The 25,720-nt window shown below is 41.2% G+C and overlaps 1 pseudogene; it reads left to right on the forward strand.

The window, feature by feature from the left end:
* Positions 1-434: 434 nt before the first annotated feature.
* LOC134362663 (interleukin-1 receptor-like 2) overlaps positions 435-25,720 on the forward strand; it is a 30,344-nt pseudogene continuing 5,058 nt past the window's right edge.

Raw genomic sequence — 25,720 nt, forward strand, 5'->3', positions numbered from 1 at the left:
GGTAAACAATTGTCTGATTATGCTGTGGTTTCCCATATAAGGTATTTATAGGGAAATAATGTAAGACTTCTAGGAAGCCATATTTCACATTGTAAATAAACAAAGGTTCATTCTGGCTTTATTTGTTGAGTTTTACCCTGCAAGGTGGATCCATTCACACTGTTCCATGGTGGAGAATGAAGTATGGCTCTGAACCGTGATTGACCAGGTGATGAGAGAGCTCAATACCTGGGCAATTACATCTTTATTTAATTAGGGGTTTACATGTTTGTTTTATCTATTATATTAAATGGCCAGGGTCTCTCACAGGGCTGCAGGATGGTGAGGCTTGTCCTCTGGGTGGCTGCTGAGGATGACAAGAGAGAAAGGCCTTCCTCAGACTAGCTGTTCTTCAGTTGGCTGGGTGTGAGGTTGTTCCCTGTTGCAGTGGAGGCATGGGTGACGTGAGAAGTTCTGTGACATCTGCTCTCCCTAAGCCTGGCTGGCATTCTTTGACTATTGTTCAGGCCTCCAAATAGGATGTTGGTGAAGAGTTACTTTGGATTTTGGTAAAGTCCAACCCCTGATTGGTGGAGAAGATGTAACAGCCTGTAACACAGAGGAGCAGTCACTATTCACCTGGACTTGCAGCCTTGACAAAGGGGCTTGGCGCCACTAGATGGGGGTCCACTGGGAGAGACGGGCCCCTGTAGGTGGAGGACATTCCTGCCTGTTCATGGCCTCTTGCCAAAATCCTTCATGACCCAGGCACAGTATTCCTGCAGGAAGTCTTACTTCCAGCCTGCATAGGCCTCTGTCCTCTCAGTTCCTATTAGACTTAATATTTGTGTCACTCATTTTAGCCTGTAAAATATTCTTTGTCAAATCATGTGGACACAGAGAGACTGGGCAAGGAATTCCTGCTATGTATATCTGTCTATCTATCGATCTGTCTGTCTATCTAATAGTCTATTTCTTTTGCTTATGACATAAATACCTGAAACTGGGTAATTTGTAAAGAAAATATTTATTGCTTACAGTTTCAGAGGCTGGGAAGTCCAAACCCAGGGAACACATCTGATGAGGGCCGTCTTTGGTGGTGACTTCAATGACACAGGGTATCACATTGTGAGAAAGGCAGGAGCAAGAGACAGAACTTCTCCTGTGCTCACCTTTTAAAGCCGTCAGAACCATGCCCATGACCACCATTAAGCCATCAAATGGATTAATCCACTCACCACGGCATGGTCCTCACAATCTAATCACCGATTCATAACAGGATTTTCCACCCTCAGCAGTTACAGTGGGAGTTAAGCTTCAGCGAGTTTGGGGGGACAGTCCATAGCTCTATCTACCTACCCACCTATTATCTTACAGTTAGACTGTAAATTACCTAAGGTCTAGGGACCACACAGGCCTGTTGTGTCTCCCACAGTTCATGGGACGGTGCTGACTAGGGGTGTAACTAGTATCCCCAAATATCCATTGGATTGAATTTTGGTGTTTTAAAAATTTTTTTTTCTCTTTAGGACTGTACAGAGATTGAAGGGGAGCGGTTTACTTCTCGGGAAAAAAAGCTTTTGGTGCAGAATGTGTCAGCCGAGGACGGAGGGAACTATGCATGGCGAGCCAGACTGACGCATGTGGGGAAACAGTACGTGGTTTTAAACGGCATCACTGTGAACATCAGTAAGTGTGCTCGTGTCTGTCACCGGGCCTTCCTTGTGCTTTGTGTGAGCTGGCTGGCTTTGCGCAGAAGCGATCCTGATCTTGATTTTCCTGAATGTTAGCAGGCTCTCCACCCCGCCACTGTTAGAATCAGGTACACAGAGTGAGGCAGAAGGGCGTGAGGAGCTCAGTTTTCTCTCTGCAAAAACAGAATTCTCAGAGCTCTTGGTTTACTTGTGAAAATTCAATGAGAGCATGTCTGGAGAGTACGTCGGTGCCTGACAAGGTGCAGGCGTTCGGTGAATGGCAGACATTCTCAGCATTGCTCTCCCTGCCTCTGGCTCTGCAGACGTCAGGGGCTCTGGACTGGTGCCAGCATAAGCAACTGCTCGTGGGACTTTAGTTCTTGACCCAGAGTAGCCAGTTCTCTTGAACATATGCCCTCAAGGTTTGAAAGCAGAATCTTAGGGATGGAAGAAACCCTAAAAATAGTTCAGCTCAAGCCATTATTTTACAGAGGCCCAGGAGGGGAGCAACTTACTGAAGTTCACAACGCTGGCTAGTTTCAGAAACAGGGCCAGAACTCGGGCCTTCAGTGACCAGACAAGCATTTTGCCTTTTATACACAACGGACAAGGAACCCCTGCTATGTCATTTCTGCATTTTCTTCAGTAGAGAGTTGTTTTCTACATTTATTCATCTAGATCGAAAGGACTAAAGGCTGGATATTTCTTCAACTTACACCTTCACGTTTGTCTCCAACTTCTTCTTCTTTTTTTTTTTTTTGTCGTTTTCGTGACCGGCACTCAGCCAGTGAGTGCACCGGCCATTCCTATATAGGATCCGAACCCGCGGCAGGAGCCTCGCCGCGCTCCCAGCGCCGCACTCTCCCGAGTGCGCCACGGGCTCGGCCCGTTTGTCTCCAACTTCTGTCAGACCCACTCGAGCTGTCTCTTGATGGTGTGGCCTCCTTCGGGGATCTGCTCAGCATGGGTGGATCCCTGCCGCCCCTGAGACAGGCTGCAGGCAGATCCAGGCCAGGGCCCTTCACCCGTAGGGCCCAACGACTCCCTGCTCCAGCCCTGTGCTACCCACTTGGGTCCTCTTCCTCTCATCCTCCAGTGTTCTTTGCTGCAATTGCTCATTTGATTTAAATGTTTTTCGGTGGTCTTTGATTTTAATTTTGTTTGCTAAGAGTCCTTAATCAAGAAAATTAATTGCATTAGGTATTATGATTTTTATGCTCTTGGGTTTTCTGCTGACTGTTCTCTTTCTGAAAATAAGCATGTTCCTCATCTTGTTCACTGTTGAATCCCTGGCACCTAGCCCAGTGCCTGGCCTAGACTAGGCACAGATCTACTTATTAACCAAGTGATTGACTATCATAACACTTTCGGCTTACATTGGTAGATGAGGGAACTTTTTGAAAGGTGGAATTTCTAAGGTAAAATAAAAAATACCTCAAGAAGTCACTAGGTATAATAGTCTATATTTTATGCCAGTTCAATAAGCATTTATTTATGATGAGTTATATGCCAAAGGTTATGTTAGATAATGACACCTGCCAGTGTCAAAAATGATAATTCAAAGATGAAATACTTGTTCCGTCTATTGAGAAACTCTCAGCCTGGTAGTAGTGAATGGAGAGATATAAATGGACCATTTTAACACCAGTGCTAAGGACAGAGTTATAGACAGTGTCTGGGGAGTGAGAAAAAAAATCAGGAGTCACAACGGAGGCAAGTGACTGAAGGATTCCGAGAGGAAATGAATTCTCAGATGAATTTTCAAGGATGAGTAGGGTTTGTAGAAGTCAAGAAAGTGTGTGTGTGGGGTTCTAGGCAGAGAGGACAGCATAAGTCAAAGTGTAGAAGTGTCAGAAGACGTCATGGTTTATGTTGGATCTAAAGCCAATTTCATTAGCGCACAGGTAAGAACAAGATGAGGAGCAGTGGGAGCTGGGGCTGTAGAGTTAAACAGTGGCAAGGTCAAGGAGGCCACTTATACTTGAGCCTTACCACATGGCTGCTGAAGGGCCCTTGGCCGGGTGCAAGTGCACAGTGATAAGGCTGCATTGGGATGGGAGCGATCAGTCTTGACAATGGTTGAAGCCAACGTTGAAGAAGGTCTCAAGGCCTGGAGACCACACAGGAGGCTGCCGCAGTATCCAGAAGAGTGCTGCTAGTCTGAGCTGGGGTGGAGGCTGGGGCATTTCATCTTCAGATGGTCATTTAGTGACATTTTACTGAGTGCCGAGCAAGGCCGGTTCCTGTGCCAGGCAGAGAGAACATGACAGTGAGGAAAACAGCCATCGCTATTGTTCTGATGAAGTTTAAGCCTGAGAGGGAGGGGAGGCAGCAATTAATCAGATAATCCACTAATGAGATGTGTAATTACCAAGAAGACTAAGGCAGTGAAGGAAAGGAAAATATGAGCTCAAACAGACCAGGACCATTGAGAAGGCAGTGGCTCAGGTAAACGTCCCTGATAACAGTGATGCTGACAGTCAGGAAGCATTAACTGTTTGATGGAATGGGCGTGGTTTTTCCAGACTGTGGAAGTGGCAGAAGTGAAGGCTCTAGAACAAGAAGGACCATGGTGTGTCTGAAGGATGGAAAGCAGGCAAGTTGGGCTGGAGGGATGCTGAGTGAGGGAGGTCACAGGAGGAGATGAGGTTGGAGAAGTACTCAAGGGCCAAGATCAGACGGAATCCTGAAATATTTACTTAGAAATTTTAAGAAAATTATCTAGAAAATTACCACTACTAGCAATTGTTTAATAAGGTTATTTCAATACAGAATAAACTTTCAAACCTAATAGCATTTTTACATGCCCGAAATAATCATATATTATGTAATTGGGGAATGGTGTTAATAATTTCAATAAAAATAACAAAATATTAAGAAATAAACTGAATAAGAAATTTGAAAGTCTTGCCTACATTTTTTAAAAATTACAACATTTTAAGGGTAGGACATGAAAAAAGACATGTTTTAATGAAATTCCATATAATGTTCTTAAATGGGAGGAAAATATTAAAAATGTTATTTCTCCTTGGTTAATACATAAGTTTAATATAATACCAATTAAACTTCATTGAATGTCCTGGACCTTGTCAAAGAATTTCTAAAATTTATCTCAAAAATGCTAGAAATCGCCAAAAAAAATTGAATAGAAGAAATAGAGACATTTTCTTGTAAATATTAAAGTATAATGTAGGCTAGAACAAGTAAATACTGGTGTTTGCATATGAATAGAGGACTGAAAGTAAAAGAACAACAGAAATCAAATAAACAAATTAGCATAATTCCTAAAATTTACAAGAATTTAGTAAAAAAGATTTGTGGCATTTAAAGATGTATAGGGAAAGGGAGATGTAATAAATATGTTAGTATAACTCATTAAATTTGGAGAAAATGTAGTTTCTTCCTTAGATCACATCAGAAATGAAATTAAATTTTGATGAGCTAAAGAAGTATATATAAAAACAAAAGCACAAGAGTGCCATGAAAACATTTTTATGTTTTCTAAACTCAGAATGCACTTTCTTTTGGAAGGAGCATCAGAATTCAATCTTCATTGTTCAATCGTTTGTCAGTACTATGCTTTAAAATCTATAGTCTTTTTTTATAGCAGAGTAGTATTCCATTGTCTAAATATACCACAGTTTCCTTATCCACTCATCTGATGATAGACATTTGGCTGGTTCCAACTCTTGGCTGTTGTAAATAGTGCTGCAGTAAACATTGGAGTACTGGTATCCCTTCAACATGATGATTTCCATTCCTCTGTGGGGGAAAGCTGGGTCATATGGTAGATCTAGCTGTAATTGTCTGAGGAACCTCCATACCATTTTCCATAAAGGCTGCACCATTTTGCAGTCCCACCAACAGCGTATGAGGGTTCCTTTTTTCTCTGCAACTTTGCTAGCATTTATCATTCTCAGTCTTTTGTATTTTAGCCATCCTAACTGGAGTGGGATGGTATCTCAGTGTGGTTTTGATTTGCATTTACCAAATGCTGAGTGATGCTAAGCATTTTTTCATGTGTCTGTTGGCCATTCATATATCTTCCTTTGAGAAATGTCTGTTCAGCTCCTTTGCCCATTTTTAAAATTAGGTTTCTTGCTTTTTTGCTGTAAAGTTGTTTGAGTTCCTTGTATATTCTGGATATTAATCCTTTGTCAGAAGTATATTTTGCAAATATTTTCTCTCACTCTGTTGGTTGTCTTTTCACTCTGTTAATGTTTCTTTTGATGTGCAGAAGCTTTTTAGTTTGATATAATCCCATTTGTTTATTTTTCTTTTGGTTGCCTGTGCTTTTGAGGTCATATTCATGAGGTCTGTACCCAACCCTCCTCCCTGAGTGTCTCCCCTATGTTTTCTTTAAGGAGTTTTATTGTTTCAGGGTGTGTATTTCATTCTTTAATCCATTTTGAGTTGATTTGGTATATAGTGAGAGGTACAGGTCTAGTTTCATTCTCCTGAATATGGATATCTAGTTTTCCCCACACCATTTGCTGAAGAGGCAGTTGCTTCCCCAGTGTGTAGACTTGGTGCCTTTGTCAAAGATCAGATGGCTGTAGGTGTATGGGTTGATTTCTGGCTGCTCTATTCTATTCCATTGATCCATGTGTCTATTTTTATGCTGGTACCATGCTGTTTTGGTTATTATAGCTCTGTAGTATAGTTTAAACACGTAGTATTATGTCTCTAGCTTAATTTTTTTTGCTCAGAACATGGATGGACTTAGAAAAAATTATATTAAGTGAAATAAGTCAGGCACAGAAAAAGAAATACCATGTTCTCACTTATTTGTAGGAGCTAAAAATAAATAATTATGCAAACAAATGGGGGGTGGGGAAGAAGACACAAAAATCACAACAATTCCTTGAGCTAGTTAAGACAAATGAACAGATATGATGTTGATTGGTGGGAGGGGGAGAGGGACGGGGGAAAAAGGAATCTGTAAAGGGACACAAAAATCATCTACATTGTATATTGATAAATTAAAATTAAAAATTAATTAATTAATTAATTAATTAAAAGAATAAATATGATTTGTAATAATATAAATGCTAATAATATCGATTTGATCAACATATGTCAACTTTGCACCCCCAAAATATGTATAATTGGGCTGACCCCATGGCTCACTCGGGAGAGTGCAGTGCTGGGAGCATGGCGATGCTCTCACCGTGGGTTCGGATCCTATATAGGGATGGCCGGTGCACTCACTGGCTGAGCGCAGTGTGGATGACACCAAGCCAAGGGTTGTGATCCCCTTACCGGTCACGAAAAAGGACAAAAAAAAAAAAAATATATATATATATATATGTATAATCAATTGTGATTCAACAAATAAATAAATAAATCTTTGCATAAACCACAGAAAAATTTAAAAATAACAATTCAAAATTTAAAAAATAAAAACTATAACGTCCATTTAAAAATTTAAAACTAGTACAGATATCCACACATGTTATTAAGAATCATGCAGTGTAAAATTCAACATAGCCCATAAAATGTTTTGGTTTTAGGCACATGTTCATTTTGAAAATATCCATGGAATGTCTTGCAACCAACATGAGTGAAACACAAAAGACTCCCAGACAGGCTGGTGTCTGGTGCTGCCTCTGAATTACTCTGAGCCAGTGTCTTGATGTCAGCAAGCTTTCTTTGGCTTTGATAATTATTCCTCTAGGCTGCATAAAGCCTGTTTTCACATGGGACACAATTACTATAGTTCATGTGTGTGGGCAAATATCTGCCCTTCCATTGGGCAGCCTCAGCATCATGCTTGCTCTAAAGCACCAAACTCCCTTTTCAGAGATGCACTTAAGACACCATTATTGAAGTAATTAACTTAATGAGGACTTTGTTCTTTTCACATACACTGATGTATTTATTTCATGTAATTACTAAATTGAAATGGATTTACTTATGCAACTGTAAGAATTATAAAATTATTAAATACCAGAATGCTGTACTTTCTAAGCATAAAATCAGTGGAAGGAATCAAAATGAAAAGATAGAAAAATTAGACCAGCATAAAAAATATAAATGTTTGTATGTATGAAAAATGGTAAAGTTAAAATGTAAATGATAAGCTAGCAGAGAATGTTTGAAACAGAGATGACAGAAAATGGGTAATACCACTTATATGTAAACATATAAACAAATCAAGAAAAATGAACAACTTAAATGAGGCAAATAATTTACAGAAGGAAAAAACCCCAACAAAATAAGAAAAAAAATGTTCATTTGCAATAAAAGAAAGACATTAAAAAATATTCGTCTATGAAATTGGTAAGGATTAAAAAATATATATAAAATACCAAATATTAGCAAGGGTGATATAGTGTTCTAATACATTACTGGTAATGAATATGAGCAATTCCTTTAAAATGTGTGCTTAAGACTCTCCAAAGTTTTCCCATATCACTCAGAATAGAATTCTGAGTCCTCACCATGCCCAGCATAACCCTCCATGGTTTGCTTCTCCTGCCAGTTCATTTTTATCCCTCTCCCTTCAGCCTTTCTGCTTTGACTGCATTGGACTGCTTGCCATTCCTTGAATGCCTCGAGGACAGCTCCACCTCAGGGTCTGGGGACTGGCTGATCCTTCTGCTCGGAATGCTCTTCCCCAGCTGCCACATGGTTTGTTCCCTCACTTCCGTCAGGGCCCCGACCACTGCATTAAAATACACGCCTCGCTCTCCCCATCATGCCTCATTTGCTTAACTTTCTCATTATTCATGAAAGCACTTATCACTATCTCACATATTTTAAACGTTTTTTTGTATCTCTAATTCTGTTTGAATCTATGCTCCTTAAGAACAGGCTTTTTGTCTGTTTGGTTCCCTGCTCTATCACCAGCGCTGAGAGCAGTGCCTAGACCACAGTAAATTTCAGTAAATAGTTGTTAAATAGATACATAAATAACTAGATTGGTATGGAGGACAATGCAAATATGTATTCAGTACCTTCAAAAATACGTCTGACTTTTGACTCAGTAAATTCTAGATGGTAAACCATATACAGCAGAAACGGGTCCACAGGACTCCAGATATAGAAATATCAGATAACGTATTTTCAAAGAAATTGTGCCTACTGTGTTCAAGGAAGGGAAAGACCTGATTGATATTTTCAAAAAAGAACTGGAAACTATAAATAGCAGCATACCAGATTTGAAAAGGAACAAATAAAATGTCCAGAACTAATAAATACAATAACCAAAACCAAAAACTCAATGAGGTTTTAGTAGCATATGACATATTTGAAAAGAGAATTAATGAAGTAAAATATAGGAGATAATACCTGGGATTAAGCACAGAGATACAAAGAATAGGAAATATAGAGATGAGATTAAAAGAAAGAGGATACAGAGACCTAACGTGTATAATCACATATAAGAGACAAGAGTAAATGGGGGTAGAGGAAAGATTATTTGAGATAACGCTGAGAATGTTCCAAACTGACAGAAGACGTTAATCCAAACACTCTGAAAGCCAAAGAAACCCAAGCAGGATAAATAAATATAAAACTATACCTAGATACACCACAGTGAAACTGTAAAAAACCAAAACCAAAAATAATCTTAAAAGTAGAGAAAAAAAGAAAAATGCCTTCTGTGTGCAAAAATAAAATTGCTGGTTGAATTTTTAACAGAAACAATAAAGGCTACATATTGAGAGGAAAAGCTCTCCTAATTTTATAACCAGTGAAAATGACAATATTTGCCAATTATAGTCATACACTAAAGAAAATACTAGAATATTCTTCAGGCAGAAGGGAGATGCTTCCAGATGATTAATCATCTATGCAGAAAGGAAGGGAAAAGCAAATATTGCTGTAAATATGTGAGTAAAACTAAATGAATCTTGACTACATGAAGCAATAATAATGATTGTTTATGGATTTAAAATATATATGAAATTAAGGTACACAACAGCATTTGACCATAGGCTGGGAAAAGGGTAAATGTAATTGAGTTCTAAGGACTGTGCATTATCTGAGAAAAGGGTAAAAATATCAATAATATCAGACTTTGAGAAGTCCAAGTATATATATTTATAATGCTTAGGGTAACCATAAAAGAATAGTAATTTTAAAAATACAGAGTTAAAGGAATAAAAAAATCAAAAACTAGGTGAGAAGGAATCCAAAAAACAAACAAAAAAGGCATGAAGGAAAAGATAAATATAGGACCAATGCAACACATCAAAAATACATGAGTTGATTTAAACAAACATATATCACTAGTAACAAAATGGACTAAATGATCCAAATAAAAAGATTGTCATACTAAATTAAAAAAAAAAATCTCTGTACTATTTACAAGATGCTTGAAGATGATAGGGTAGGAAATAATACAGAATAAACAATAACCAAAATAATGTCAGTATAATTATACTAATATTAATGTGCATTTTAAAGCAAAAGCATCATTAAACAGAGATATTTCATTATGATGAAAAGTTCAATTTTGAACTTGTAGATACATAACATGGCCTTAAAACACATATACAGAGAGAATTTAGAATTACAGGGAGAAATTGATAAATCCACAGTAATAATGAAATTTGTTGACATAGTTTTCACAGTAACTTATAGAACAAGCAAACAAAATGCCCTGTCATGACTAACAAAATATGCCTAATAAATAACCTGATGTTCATATATAGAGCCTAATGCCCAACTACTACAGATTGTACAGTCTCTCCAACCACAAATGAAATGCTTAATAAAATTGACCATACGCATATGAAGCTAGTCTCGACAAAATCCAACAGATTGAAATCATATAGAATATATATTCTCAGACCAAGATACAGTTAAATATTAAAAAGATAACTTGAATAACCACATAGGTTTAAAAACCAACTAAATAAAAAACTCAGTAGCCCATAGATTAAAATAGAAATCACAATAAAATTAGAAAGCATTTTGAAAGTGAATATTAATGAAAGGATTACATCAAAATCGATGGGATAGGCAAAGATTTGCTTAGAGCAAAGTTTATAGCCTAAATTAGAAAAGAAAAGTGGTTGAATATCTGTGAACTAAGAGCTTACTTCTAGAAGATAAAAAATGAGAAACAAAATAAATCCAAAGAAAACAGAAGAAATAAGGTTTTAAAAAAAGTAATAACAGAAAATAATGAAATAGAAAATGAACATACAATCACATGATTCATGAAGCCAGAAGTTGGTTATCTGAAAAATGGAACAATATTTAAAAATCTTTGCATGACTGATTGAGAGAGAAGGCACATACTGAAGTTAGAAGGAGCCATCAACGCAGAGCATGCAGGCATTAAAAAGATTATGAAAAAAAAGAAATAATTTTATTTGAAAAAAGCTCATAAAAGAACATTCTGGAAAACTTAGTTCTCAACAATTTGAAAATTTAGAAGAAATGAACAGATTTCTAAAAATCAGCATGTAGACTCTAACACAGGAAGATATAAAATTCCGTATAGTCATACAGCTATTAAATAAATTTAAAATCTTCTCCCAAACAAAATCCCAGATCCAATTGACTTTACTGGTAATTTCTACAAAATATGTAGTGGACAAATATCAATTTTAAACAAATTATTTCCAAGAGTAGCAAAAGGGGAAAGGGTTTTTAACTCATTTTATTAGGTCAGAAAAACCTTGACATCGATGCCCAATAAGGACATTATCACAAAGAAAATTTCAGGCCAATCTCATAAACAGATGAGAAATTCTTTTTTTTTTTTTCTTAATTTTATTTTGTCGATATACAATGTGGTTGATTATTGTGGCCCATTACCGAAGAAATTCTAAGCTAATTATTAGCAAATTGATTTCAACAACATACATAAAGGATAATACATTGTGACTTAATCGGATTAATTCCAGGAACGTGAAGCTGTTTCATGTTAGAAAGTTCATTCTTTTATTCCACATCAACAAACTAAAGGAGAAAAATAATACATCTACCTCTCAACAGACACTAAAAAGTTATTTAGAAAAATTGATTCAGGAATGTATTATTTTTCAAAAAATAAACTCATAAAACTAGTAATGGAAGAAATTCTTAAACTCTTCTAAGACTAGGAATCTATAATCTGATTTTTTAAATGTCTTTTTTTTTTTACACCTACAGAAACATCACGTCTGGTACTGAACTGTTGAACATTTTCCCTTTGTGTTGAAGACGACGATAGTGGGGACCTCAACAGATTGTAGTTACTGCAGATTTGATAAGCTGATCATAACACTGATAAGCAAATGCAAAGACTGAATATAGTCACGATCCTTTTAATGAGGAAGAATTAGATGGAAAGACTTGTACTACCAGATTTAAAGATCCATCAGAAAGTTATGATAATTTATTTTTATTTTTATTTCTTTTCTGTGACTGGTAAGGGGATTGCAACCCCGGGCTTGGTGTCGTCCGCACCACGCTCAGCCAGTGAGCGCACCGGCCATCCCTATATAGGATCCGAACCCGCGGCGAGAGCACCGCTGTGCTCCCAGTGCCACACTCTCCTGAGGGAGCCATGGGGTCGGCCCAAAGTTACGATAATTTAAATAGTCTACTGCTGGTTCAAGGATAGATAACAAAAGAGAACTGCAGGTCTAGACCTGGACCCACATACAGACTTGATTTTGGCCAAGACAGCACAGAGAAGTAGGGGAAGTGTGATCTTTTCAATAAATGGTCCTGGACAATTGGATGTAATCTTGAGTGAAATGAAACCTGACCCCCTTTTCACACCGTTTGTAAAAATACAGTCGGCCCTTGGTGTATGCGGGTCTCACATCTGCAGATTCAACCAACTACAGATCAAAAATGTTTGAAAAATAAATGGATGGTTGTGACTGCACTGAAAATGTACATACTTTTTTCCTTCTCATTATACCCTAAACAACACAGGATGACAAGTATTTACATCACATTTACACTGTGTCACTTATTGCAAGTAATCCAGAGATGATTTCAAGTATACGGGAGGATGTGCATAGGTTATATACAAACACTAAACCATTTTATATCAGAGACCTGAGCATCCATGGATTTTGGTATCTGTGGAAGATGAATATTGAGGGACAACTGTAACTTCCAGTGGATTGCAACCCTAAATAGGAAAGTCAAAACAGTACATTTCTAGAAAAACACTTCCACAATTTTAAGGTAAGAAAAGATATATATATAAATCCAGACATACAAAGCACTACTGGAGAGGGAAAAACTTGCTAAGTAGGTCTTCATTCAAAATAAGAATTTCTGTTTATTAAAAGACAACATTAAAGGAATGAAAAGACAAGCCATAGAGTGGAAGAAAATATGTGAAAAAAGCAAACAAAGGTATCATATCCAGAATCTATGAAAAACTCCTTCAAAGTAATAAGGAAAAGACAACCTACTAGAAGGACAGACAGATGACTTGGACAGACAGTTTATAACAAAGGCTGTCCCCATGGCCAGGAAAAATATGAAAAGGTGCTTGCCCAGGTACAATCTGAGGAAATGAAAATTAAATTTATAGTGTGATACCACCGTACACATCAGGGTGGGTAAAACAAAACAGACTGGCAGTACCAAGTACTGTTGAGTGTGTAAAGTAACAGGAGCACTTGTACATGGCTGGTGGAAGTGTAAATTGGTACAACCTCTTTAGGAACCAGTTTGAAGTTGAAAATATGCATAATCTGTCATCTACCAGTGTTACTGGTGGATAGGTATGTATACATTAAATGTGTGCACATGTGCAGAGTGCATGAGAGCATTCACAGGAGCCTTATGCATTCTAGGCAAATACCAGAAACAATTCAAGTGTGTATATAGCAGCAGAAGAGATAAACAGCAGTACGTTCCATTATCTGAATGAAGTGTAAGTACGTGCAGCAGCGTGGATGACTCTCACGAACTGCTGAGCAGTGGAAGTAGGAAAGGAGTGTGCAGAGGCTCCCGGGTTCTGGCGATGTCCATCGTCTTGATGGAGCCAAGGTGGTGTAGATGTTTGCTTTATAATAATCCATTAACTTTACACTTATATTCTATACTTTTCACTATACCTCTTATATTTCACAAGAAGTTTTAAAAAAATCACCTTGAATAAATAACACTCCTTGAAACTTAGGATTTACTAGGCTCATGGGGAAAAATTGTGAAAATCTAGATTTATTAAATATAATTTGTGAATATGTGTGGAGGCAGGATAAGGGTGGAAGGGTCATACCTGATGAAGTAGAAATACCACTGCGCTTGGGATTAGGAACCTAGAGTCCACATCTCACTTCTTCCTCTAATTAATGCGTGATCTTGGGCAAGTCCCTCAATGTATCTGAACTTCAATTTTCTCATCTGTAACATGAGGGTAATACTCCTCCCCTTTTCCTGCATTGTAGGATTGTACTGAAGATGTGAAAACTGAAGGAGAAAATGTGCAGAAAATACTTTGTAAACTGTCAAGTTCTTTGCCAATGTTGCTAGGAGTAGAAGTAGTATTTGTTGCCAGATGTTGAGGAAAACACTCATCAGAAGCTGGTGATATTTGTCGGCATATGCGAATCCCTTTACAGCAGATTCCCCGAAGGCCACTTGTCCCTCATGATCTCTGTCCAGGGAGAGAAGAAAAGAGATTAACATTGACCCAGGGGGGTATTGCTGGTAATCAAAAGATAATCAAGCCTCAAAAGCAAAGTGATAACAAATTTGAAAATTTGTAGAACTTTCATTTAATATTTATGAATTTGGGTTTTACAGGCTCCACCCTTGTCATGGACTGCAACATAACGGACACAGGGACAACACAAATCGACAGTGCTGGACAGTCAATGACACTTTGGCGGATACTTACTATAATGAATCCAAATGAATCAGAGAGGGATTGGAGTAGGTGTTCTGCTTTTCTGGATTCTCTAAAAACTAGCAAGAATTTCTCCATCTAAAATAATTTGGTGTTACTACTGCCTTTTTTAGACACTTCTCACTGCCTCCTTATCCCTCCCATTGGCTTCATCTTTCAAGGAACTTCTCAGGCCTGTGCATGGCCAGGCGTCTGGTTGAAAGCAGTGTGACATGTTCGTGTTATCAGTCTTCCTAAAACCTAGTTAGGGAACAAAACACAAAGTATGCCTCAGAGCAGTAAGATCCATTTTTTTCAGCTATTGCTGAAAACTAGTCCCATAGACATCCAGTCATATCATGAGCCTGGGCCTTCAAGGCTTAGACAGCAAAACAATCACCCACCTGGGACTTCTGGGGGAGATAGTGCATAATCATTAGTGGTCTAGAAAGAAGGTTAACAAAGTCAGAAGGCTGAAGAACTTGTGCTGGCCCTTCCAGTGTAGAAGAGTTACTGTATGTGGAGATTGGACAGGGAAGTCTCTCAGGGCCGTGGAGGGCGTCTGTAGTAACAGAGCCCCCCTTCCTTGTCACTGTCTGGAAGAAAGTGCAAATTTGCAACCTCACAATCTACACACATCAAAGGGCCACTCAGTGAAATATTTGCAGCATAAAATGATGGTCCAAAGTGTACTCTAGGAAAAAACTCGATCTCCAGAAAAAGGATTATGAAACGTGTTGGGTAAATATTTTATGTGGGTGAATACTCATGGGTTAATGATCAGCTCTTTTCTTTTATAGAAGCTGTGCTGCTTTTCAGGAACACACTTCGTGCACAGTAAACATAACCTTCTTAGAAGTAAGAATGGAGGATTACGGCCTTCCTTTCACGTGCCGTGCTGGAGTGTCTGCAGCATACATCATGTTAGAACTCCCAGGTGAGGTTCCAGTGGGATACAGTGTGTTCAAAACGATGGCCAGGAAACACAGGAAAGAAATGGTATTAAACGCTCCTTGTGAGGCAGCAGGGTGGTATTGAATAGAGACACTAAATATGAAATCTGGGGAAAAGCTGATGTGGTGTCTGATAATGTTCTCAGAGTAAGGCTATGATTTTATTGCAGTATACTTAGAAAATGCCATATAAATGTACATGGAAATTTTAAACATCAAAATTCTAAGAAGCTATTAAGCCTGATTGCTCAACTTTTACAACCATTTGCTTGTGATTTTCACCTTTTAGATGATTTATTATAGATAGTTGGATGTACAAATAAATGCTTATGTAGACTTTTACCATGTAACTTTGTAAAATTATCTATGAGGCTGAATTCCAACATTTGAGCAAGAGAGCTTCAAACTCACTGTGTGTACACAGACTACACTCCTAACCCTGTTCAGAGCTTATCCATTAGAGGTAATAAAGCTGGAGAATAGACAGTTAAGGGTAAAATCAAAATCTTCAGAACAACTTTAAATTCATAACATTCCAGGGGAAGTGTATGAACTACCTTGTAAAATGCCATGTGGTTGACCAAGACAGTTTTTTTTCTTGATTCTATTAATATCATTTTTGTGTGTGTGGCTAATTATGTGCGAGAGAGGGCCTGTATTTGCTAGTGTCCCTTAAAGATCAGTTAAACCCATGTTCACATGCATCTAGCTAAAGTCCCATCAGAAATGTTTTTCTAGAACTTAATACAAAATATAGTGGTTGCCACAGGAGCCAGCACATGTGTTTTTGCTCATGCTCAGCTCATAACCACATAAGTGTCCGTCACCTCCCTTAGAACAGGGGCTATTAAGGAGATGTCCATGGCAGCCAGCATTTCCAGGTGTGCACGTTCTCACCTTGCTTCTGTGACCTGGGGGCCAAGGTCACTCTGTCTCCAGCTGCCCGGACTGTGAGTGAGCACAGCCCCTCCTCTCCTCACCCCGGACCCGTGGGGAATCCTCTTGGGTTGCGTCATGTGGAAGGAGCCTTGGGCTCATCTGCCACCACTGTCCACTTTTGCTCTTCTCCCTGGCTTCTCCTTGTCATGGAGAGTCACTTTCCATCACTTTCCCCCAGTCAATTGCGTGCATCCCATCTTTCTCTATGGCACCCCACAGTGATTCTTGAAGTCCCAGCATTGGTGCTGTTTTCTTTCTGCATCCTCGTCCCCACTAATCTCCCTTCCTTTTATGGTATCACTGTCAACCCTGTGCAGGTGCAAATTCCAGATCTCCAGCTCTCTTCTCTCTTCCCACGTGGCAGCCTGCATTCGCAGCTGTGTACTGGACTGCGGGCACATTGGGCTAAAGATTGGAAGCATATTATCCTCTCAAACCTCTGGGTTCTCTTCCTGTTTTTTTTCATGTTTGTTCCTGGTACCCCCATATCTTCCACATTATCCAGGCTCAGAATCCGGGGTCGCTCTGATGCCCTCTTCTGCTTCCCTCGTGCCTCCACCCAGTTGCAGTTGCCGAGGTCTGCACAGCCTTCCTACGCAGGGCCTGCCTGCTGCAGCCATCCCCACCTGCCTGCTCCCCCTAGCAAGCGAGGTGGCAGAGTGGTTCCAACCCAGGCCTTTAGGGTCCAGGTTTTTAGGATCAGATCCTGGCTTTGCCATGCGTGAGCCGTGTGAACTCAGAACTGTTACGCAGCCTCTCTGTGCCTGCTTTTCCTCGTCTGTAAATGACGATCATAACACTACCTTCCTTCAAGCATTGTTCTGAGAAACAACTGGGATTTTCTTTCTTTTTAATTGTGGAATATAACATACATATAGTAAAGGACACACAGAATATATGGATCACATAACAACTAATAAAAAGTCATTTCTTTGCTTTTCCATCTGCACTGATATCCCTAAGAATAGTTTAGTTTGGCCTGTTTTTGAGCGTTAAGAGCTTATACAGGATGTTTCTTTTTATGTCTGCTTCTTTGCTCAGGTGTGTGGGGTATGTTGGCACATCGATGATGCTGCAGGTAACTATAGTCCATTCATCTTCATTGCTGAGTCCTGTTCTGTTGAATGACTAGGTCATGATGTATCCATTCTACTATAAATATATGGTTATTGGCATTGTTCCCAGTTTGGGACTTTTAACAAATAATGCTGCTATGAAAATTTCTGTATATGTGTCCTGGTATCCAAGTATGTGCGTCCCTCTGTGATACATCATTCGGAGTAGAATTTCCAGATGAGAGCCTGTCATTAGCTTTTCTAAATAATGCCATACTGTTCTCCAGTGTGATTTACCAATATTTACTGCTAGGGCTAGCAGTGTGTGAGAGACTCTGATGAGATACTTTTATAAACCAAGCACACAGCCTGACATTTCGTGAATTCTTTAAAAAGTGCTTATTTTTATTAGTATTATCCTGGTTCTTAACATTATTAGGTGCCATTTGGAGGATTATATCAATTTTTTTTAGTGGTTTCTTTGCCTTGAGGATTTTTTCTAGTCCAATATATTCTGGTGACCATTGTAGAGTCATCTTCTCCCAGGGTGGCTATCACCCTGCCACCCGTGCCTGGGCATTAGTGACACATGCTTATCCCTGGGATGAACTGGAAGCCCTGGCTTGGCTTTCCGGGTCTCCCTGGTCTACCTGATCCCACTCATTTCTTAGTTCTCTCTCTCATTTTCCCTGCAGACCAGAGGATCGGAGCAGAGACAAAGGCAGGTCTCTGTGGGCCCCGTGTTTTGATGAAGGAAGGGACTTTGAGGCCTTTGCAGCAGTGTGTGGTAGGCCGGTGAGGACAGGATCATTTTTCACCCAGGGAGCAGGGCAGGATCGGCTGGCCTCTCCTCCCCTCTCGCTCCGCAGTAGCTTCCATCCGAAATGCAACCTGGCTCAGCCCGGAGGGAGTGATTCTGGGTCCACCCCAGGGAAAGGAGGGGAAGCTGATTGTGTAAAGCCTTGGAGATTCCACAAGACCTGAAGTGGTTACAACTGAAATCTGCCTCAACCTAGAAGTTGGAGCTCTTGGTTTGTTAACCTAGACTGAAGTTGGCCAATGCAGATTTCCATGCCAGTACAGACTTACTGGTATCTGTGTTCAGAAGGATTCTGAGACCACGTCCTGGCTCCAAGGCACTATGCTGTCACCAGCTAATACCTGTCAATCATGTGCAAGGAGGGAGGGGTCCTTTGTTCGCTTTGTTTTAGGCTGATTAAGAAGCTGTGCTTACTAAATTCATCTCTGTTCCTACCAACACTCACTTCCAATCTCACATGCAGTGTGTTTGGTCCTGTGCGCTTTGTTTTATTTGCCCTGAGTTCTCAGGAACATCATCCTCTAAACTCAAGCCTCTTGTTGGTTTTCTTGGGGGCAGAGTTATGGTTCCAGCTTCTCCATTTGACCTCCTTGTTTTTGTTGAAGACACATCCAGATTTGAATTTTATTTGGTTTGTCTGAAATGGATCACTAGAAAGTTGTTTAGATCAGATGTACCCCTCTGTGAATTTCCTTTGATTACTTGTTCTCACCTACTGTCTCAGTTGGAGGCTGGCGGTAGCCATATGGACTCAGCTGGCAAATACCTCCTTTATATATATGCCAGGGCATCTGGTATATATGTCAACAGTGAATTTTCTATTTATTTCTATTTCAAAGCCCCTATTCCCTTTGAATTTATTCATCAATGTCCTGATTTGATTTAATCATCTTTAAACTCATTTACAGAGCAGAAGGTATCAACACTCCTGAATGCAAGGAATGATCAACCCAGAAATTTCAGACCATCTCTCCTGTCTATTGCCAGGGGCTTTTAGAATCCCATAAATGTTGTGGGCATGATCTTCCTATCATGACAGTTTTCACTACCAAGATCTCTAAAATATACACTAAAACTTGCCTGACCTGGATCCTCCCAGAGGAAGAAGTGGCATTTTTGCTCCAAGAAGGAATCACAAGCTGGGAAAGAGCAAGGGGGTGGGGGGTCTCTCATGGTTGGGAGCCAGAAGTTCTAAAAAGTGGTCAGGATTCGATCAGGCACCCACGTAGAGAGCAGTTCACCTGGCTGCAGCAGGACTTAGTTTGGGGGGGGTACCGAATGTGGTTTCAGTTGTTGGCTTTATTGTGTGAAGTATTGAGAGACACACGATAACAAATAGGAAGTGTTGGGCCTTGAGATGCCTACAGCATGGTATGGCTTAGGGCCTGTTGTGATAAGCTCTTAATGAGTATTTTAAAAATAAAAGTGTTCTGGGGGTGAGAAGAAAGGATCCCTGTCCTTCCCCTCCTCGCCCACCTCTGGTGAGGAGGGAGGCTCAGGAAGGGCCGATGGAGGAAGCGGTGTGCGAGGTGGGTTCCGAGGATGGGCGTTTCTCTCTTCCTCCCTCCTCCTTCCTCTTTTCCAGCTCTCTCCACCCTGGAGGCTCCTGCATCGGGGCAGGGTCTGGGCTGTGGCACGCAGGCGGTTGGGTGGTTCCTCTTCTTGGACACGTAGAAGCGTGTTTTGCAGACTTGCAGTGCCAGAGGAACTGGTTCTGCTCCTTGGGCTCTGCCCGCCACTCGTGCTGTGCTCATCATCGCCCGGCACCACGATCCTCGGGCACAGAGGGGTGCACACGCCCTGCCCGAGGCCATGTCTCTCAGGCTCCTCTGTCACGGGGAGGGTTGGGCGACGCTCTGGCTCTCGGCCAGTCTTGTGGAGCCAGCAGCAGTGGCTTCCAGGAAAGACAGCTGATGGCCCTTTATTTGTGATGGGAGCCTTGCTGCTCAGTGTTGAGTGGCCGGGAACCAGTCGGAACAGTAACAGTGTTGCAATCGCCAACATGCAACAGAACCACCTGGGGAACCTCCCAGTAAACTTATTTGGGCTGGGCCCCTGGAGAGTCTAGTGTTGTCATATAAGGCTTGCAGGTAGCAGAACCCAGATATGTGGGTTTGCAAAGCGGTCCTCATGCAGCTGGGACCAGCTATCAGTATCCAGCGCGCTGAGGAATTTTCCTCTCCTGGGTTCCCAAGAACCCATCTCTTTCCTAAAATTCACAGTCCAGATCAGATTACTCTACTCCCAAGCCTATTACTTAACTTTAAAGAAACATTTAAGCAGTGCCCTTATTGACGTTTATATATTTCCATTTGGCATTTAGAATGTGATCTGTATTAGTAGAGGATATATTTGACTCTGTATTCTTATTATTTTGCTGTCATTTGTAGCTCCAGATTTTCGAGCTTACTTGGTAGGAGGGCTTGGTGCCTTGGCACTTGTGGCTGTGTCTGCTGTGTGCGTGTACAACATTTTCAAGATCGACATTGTTCTTTGGTACCGCAGTGCCTTCCGTTCTACTGGGACCATAGAAGGTAAGTGTGTGTAATCACTAAAAAACGCCTCAAATTTGTTACCTGCTCACCCGTATAACCACTTTAACACACTTTGTCGTATTTTACTAGCTTACCTTTCATGCTGTTGCAAATTTAGAGGAAGGAATGCCCTGGAACTACTTATGCTTCAGAGAAAAGATCTGTCTGTGCTCATCAGTGTCCTTCCATCAAATAAGGCTTCCAGGTCCTAGTGACAAGTAGCAGGAGCAGGTCATCCTCAGGGTCCTACTGCAACCGTGTTAGAAAGGCCCTCACATCCGTCAGTGTTTGCAAAAGAGGAAAATTCCTCATAGAGCCAGGTCTCTGCATCATGATGTGTGCTCAGCACAGCGGTGCTTTGTGTTATGGGGAGTGATGCGCCCTGTGGCACCCTGTGGGTGCGGATCTCTAGGCCCTGTCCTCGGTAGAGAGAGAGATGAACCTAAGTCTGAGTGTGAGTTTTCCACTTCTCCCTGTATGAACTTAGAAAGATATTTAATTTTCTTCTAATTCTAAGCTATAGAAAAGAAGACAGGAATAAAGGCAGAGAGGAAGGAAGGGAGGGAGGGAAGGAGGGATGAAAGGAGAGAGAGAGGGAAGAAGGAACAAAAGAAAAGGGAAGGAAGGAAGTAAAGAAAAAGGAAAAACCGAAGAAGAAATCAAGCGAATCCCACCTCGCCGAGAGCTGGCAAGTGACTGAGCTGAGCTCTGTGCCGGAAAGCACTCAGCAGGGGCCGGGGCATGGGGGCTCCGCTGCTTGCCTGGAGGTCAAAGCAAGCTGCCCCCCCACCACTCTACTCTGGGGTTTTAGTCTGTGGTGTCTGTGTCCTGCCAGCGCTATTTGACACAGAAATCTTCTTTGTGACTCTGACACTCTGGGGGACAGGCATTTTCCACCATTGTAGTTGTAAATCTTTGTGCTATTTGGATGGAAATATTAACATAAGGTCAAAAGAAATCTGTGCAGCTGACAAGCATGGAGATGCACAAATTTATACCTTTCAAGTCCAGAGACATGCAGTGACAAGAGGAGGAAAAGGGCAGAACTGGGTGTTCAGGCGAGTTTTATGAGTAACTGACACACAGAAGAGCACCATTTACACTGAGGGCCTGCTTTGCACACTAAATACACAGCATAAGTTGTCCACATGTTTTATAAAACACAGATGTCCTAACTCAGACTTGATTCTAAGCTAAATTTCAGAATTCAAAATTAGCAACGCTTGAGCCATGTAGAGAGCACCAAACTCCATTTTGATGGCAAAATTCAATCGAGCCTTGCATATGCAGCACAACTGAAGTCCTGCAAGCACTGCAGATGGCCTGACTGGATGAGTGCTTTCAATTTTTGGCTGTGGTCACTGCAGAGGCTGCCCTGTCTGAGCCCACCCATGACTGTCCTCCTGCCTGCATCCGTTTGAGAAGACAATTCAGTCCACCCGCACTTATTTTTCCTGACACACATGTGAATGGTTCTGCTGTTTTCTGTTCTTCGACTATTGGAGGACTGTGTCACTTTGCATGGTGTTCTGGCCCCACGGTGTGTCTCCCTCAGTGACTCACACCCCTCCCAGGAGTGTGACTGCAGCCGTGATGTGCAGAGTGCGTGGTCGGCACAGCAGGAAGAGAAAAAATAGTGACTCACCCTGAGCAGGAGGAGCTGGGCACGTGAGCTGCTCAGGGAGCCTCACTCTCTGCTGAGACTAGGCTGCAGCTCGAATTCTGAACCCAGGGCTGAGCATTTGGAGATCGGAGCTGACATGCAGCCAGTGGTCCTCCTTGTTTGTTTAAACTCAGAAATGTGTGCACTTTGTGATTTAATTCTCTACAGTTCACTCCATGAGAACTACCCTGTAATCACATCCCTTCCCGCTGAGTGTTGGCTTTGACAATGAGCTGGTGATGAGACTCCCAGATAAGTCTCAGATCCTGTTTACAGCTTTGTTTCCCTCGAGGATGTTTCCTGAGTTATCTGGGAGCACACCGAGTAATGGACGGCAGATACAAATGAGGGGGAGAGAGACATTATGTCCCTCTTGTGATAAGTCATTTATGCCACCAGCTGGATTAAGCTTGATAAGACCACTAATAAATAGTTAGGTGTGTGTGACACAGTTTTAGTCAGAGCCATTGACAGGCCTGGCTGAAGTTGGCAGATTCTGTATATACTCATTCAAATCCGAGGCACTTTTATGATTGTCCTGCCAGGTGTGCAGGTGTGCACAAGAACGGAAAGCTCAGCTTAAAAATGCACTGGAGAGATCTGCATGTGCCTCACCTTATTCCAAATAGACTTATGGAGAATGCACCTGTAGAACAGACAGATTAAAAACAGCACAGTTGAAGCAACACACTGTACCCCACAAATATGTACAAGTGAGTGTTAAAATAAAATAAAAACAAAATAGGTACAGTGAACAAAGGGGAAAAAAGGTAAAATGGTGAAATAAATCAGGGGGAGTTAACGACAAATCTTGGATGGGTTTAGAGGTGAATTTGCTTTCAAAGCTAAAAGAAAGGTGATTACAAGATCCATCATGTGCTGTTCACAGAAACCTTCCAGTTGCTCATGAGAGAACATGGATTTTCCGGGGCTAGTTTCAAGGGAGATTTTTTGTAGGGAGTTATTTTAAAACAGGATGATGTAAGAAACCCTGTCTGCCTCAACATTCCCGTGGCAAATGTAATAACATGTTTAATGTGGCTTTTCTTCTACTGTCTCTAATGCATGTTGAGGCTAAAAGCCAAACCTTATGCAATTCAGTAAAAACATTTACAGGAAGGCCAGATTGAATCTGTTTGATGTTCCCACCAGTCTGGTTTGGTCAGGTCTAAAATTTAACAATATCATATCAAGAGAAAGCAGGGAATTGAATAATCTCTAGGTAGTCTTTCATAAATATTGACTTATTCAAATGAGCCTTTGTATCTTAAGCCAACAGCCAGTAAAGGCATACGCACATGCTTAGACACTGGAGGAGGGTTGGTGGTATGCTCAGAAAATAAAGGGACTTGGCCAGGACCTGGGTAACTGTCACCTCAGCATTACAGAGATGTGCCATGCAAGCATCTGTCGCAGGGCCCAGTTTCCTCAGAACGCTCGCTAGTAGGTCTGCACTTCTGGAATCTTCTTGGTGAAAGACAGTGGGAGGTGTCCAGCACATTGTTACTTGTTGCTGTTCACTGTTATCTCCTCAGTTACTGTTCTAGTTACTACAGCTGGGAAGCGAATTACCTCAAAACTCGGTGGCACAAAACAAGCACTGCTAATGGGGTCTGGGGGCCAGGAATGTGGACAGGCACAGCGGGGATGGCCTGTCTCAGCTCCGGGATGTCTGGGGTCTCAGCTGGAGGAGCGGCAGTTGATTTTGGCTGTCTTTGGTGGCCTCAGCCCCTCTCCACAGGGGCCTCCTGAAGCGACCTCTCTGTGTGGCCTGCTTCAGGCTTCCTTGCAGCACAGTGGCTGGCTTCCAAGAACATGTGTCTCAAGAGCAAAGAACCAGGCAAAAGCCATGGATTTTTTATAACCTAACATCTTAATTTCTAGGTCAACTCCTCCACATTCTATTTGTCGGGGCAGCTGCAGAGGCCTACCCAATTTTAAGGAGAAGAAACAGATCCTGCCTCTTTGTGGGGGTGTGGTAAAGTTCTGAAAGAACGTGTGGGACTAGAAACATTGCTGGAGCTGTTTTTGGAAAATACAGTCTGACGCAGTTGCACAGGACCCATGAGGGACAAGCTCTGAGACGTTCCTGCTCCTAATTCCTATTTTAGCCACACCAGAGGGACCCTGGCCCTGGGCTGAGATCAAGGCTGTGCATTTACCAGCTGGGAGACTTCAGAGAGCTCCTGCAGCCTTGCTGGCCTCGGGTTGCTTATCACACTCCGAGGATGCAGCCGTGCTCCTCACAAGTGATCGTGACAGGCAAAGCTGGGAAGTGCCGGCTGCTGTTGCCTGCGAAAGGCAAAAGCTCCCACTGCTCTTTTGCTGTATTTCAGGAAATGACACCCCGGTCATGTGAAGGTGAGGGAAAACTCTGCATTTTGAGGACAAGTCAGCAAGTCGTATCTCTATTCAAATGCTTAGTCAGAAAGAAAGGGGGGAAAAAGATGACCCCAAAATTGGGGATATTTTTATATTTTGAGTTTTTGAAAGGTGTGAGACTTTATCGCTACCCAGATCCCTTCTCCTGAGTTTGGATGTCCAAAAGTGCCTGTGTCCTAGACACCCTGCTTACAGACAGGGAACATGGGACACTAGCAAAAGAGAGAATAACCTAGTAAAAGTGGTGTGTTTGTTTCATAATCAGAGGCAGTGGGGAAAAAAAAGAAACAGATTGAGAGAAAAGAGTTACCAGTGGCAGGGCTTGAGACAGAAGTGGCAATGAACCTGGATGTTCACTGTAGTTACAAGGCCAGGAAATACCGCTTTGCTGGGGAGGCTTCTCTCTGTGGTGAACGGAGCACCAGCACGACCAAACCCTTATCAGAAGCAAAGGGAGAAATACGACCAAATGTTTAAACAGAAAAATTTGATTCCCTAAAAGTTCAGAAACATAAGAACTCTATGAAATGTTTCTTTTCAAAAATTTTTTCTATTCTACAATCCTCTGGCTTTGGAAAGTCAAATGTATGACTTTAAATTTAATACAGAAAAATATCCACTTGTTTGAGTGGTGGTCCAGAGCAGTGACCTACAAGATTCCACAAGGATTTTTAGTTGTGTTGGGTTTTTGCCAACTCTAGACACAGAGTTAATCATTCCTTTTGTACCTGCCCTATGATTCCACTTTTAAAGCTGAAATTGACCTGTCCCCAACATTGTTATAACCTCTTTGGGCCTCTGTAAAATCAAGCTTTATGCAGACATTTGGCAAGTGCTGATTGAGACCTCTTCTGCACCAGCTCCTGCTCTAGGTGCTGAGAGCAGAGCAGGGAGCCCAAGTC

Source organism: Cynocephalus volans, chromosome 14 (genome assembly GCF_027409185.1).
Source record: "Cynocephalus volans isolate mCynVol1 chromosome 14, mCynVol1.pri, whole genome shotgun sequence".
Lineage (NCBI taxonomy): Eukaryota > Metazoa > Chordata > Mammalia > Dermoptera > Cynocephalidae > Cynocephalus > Cynocephalus volans.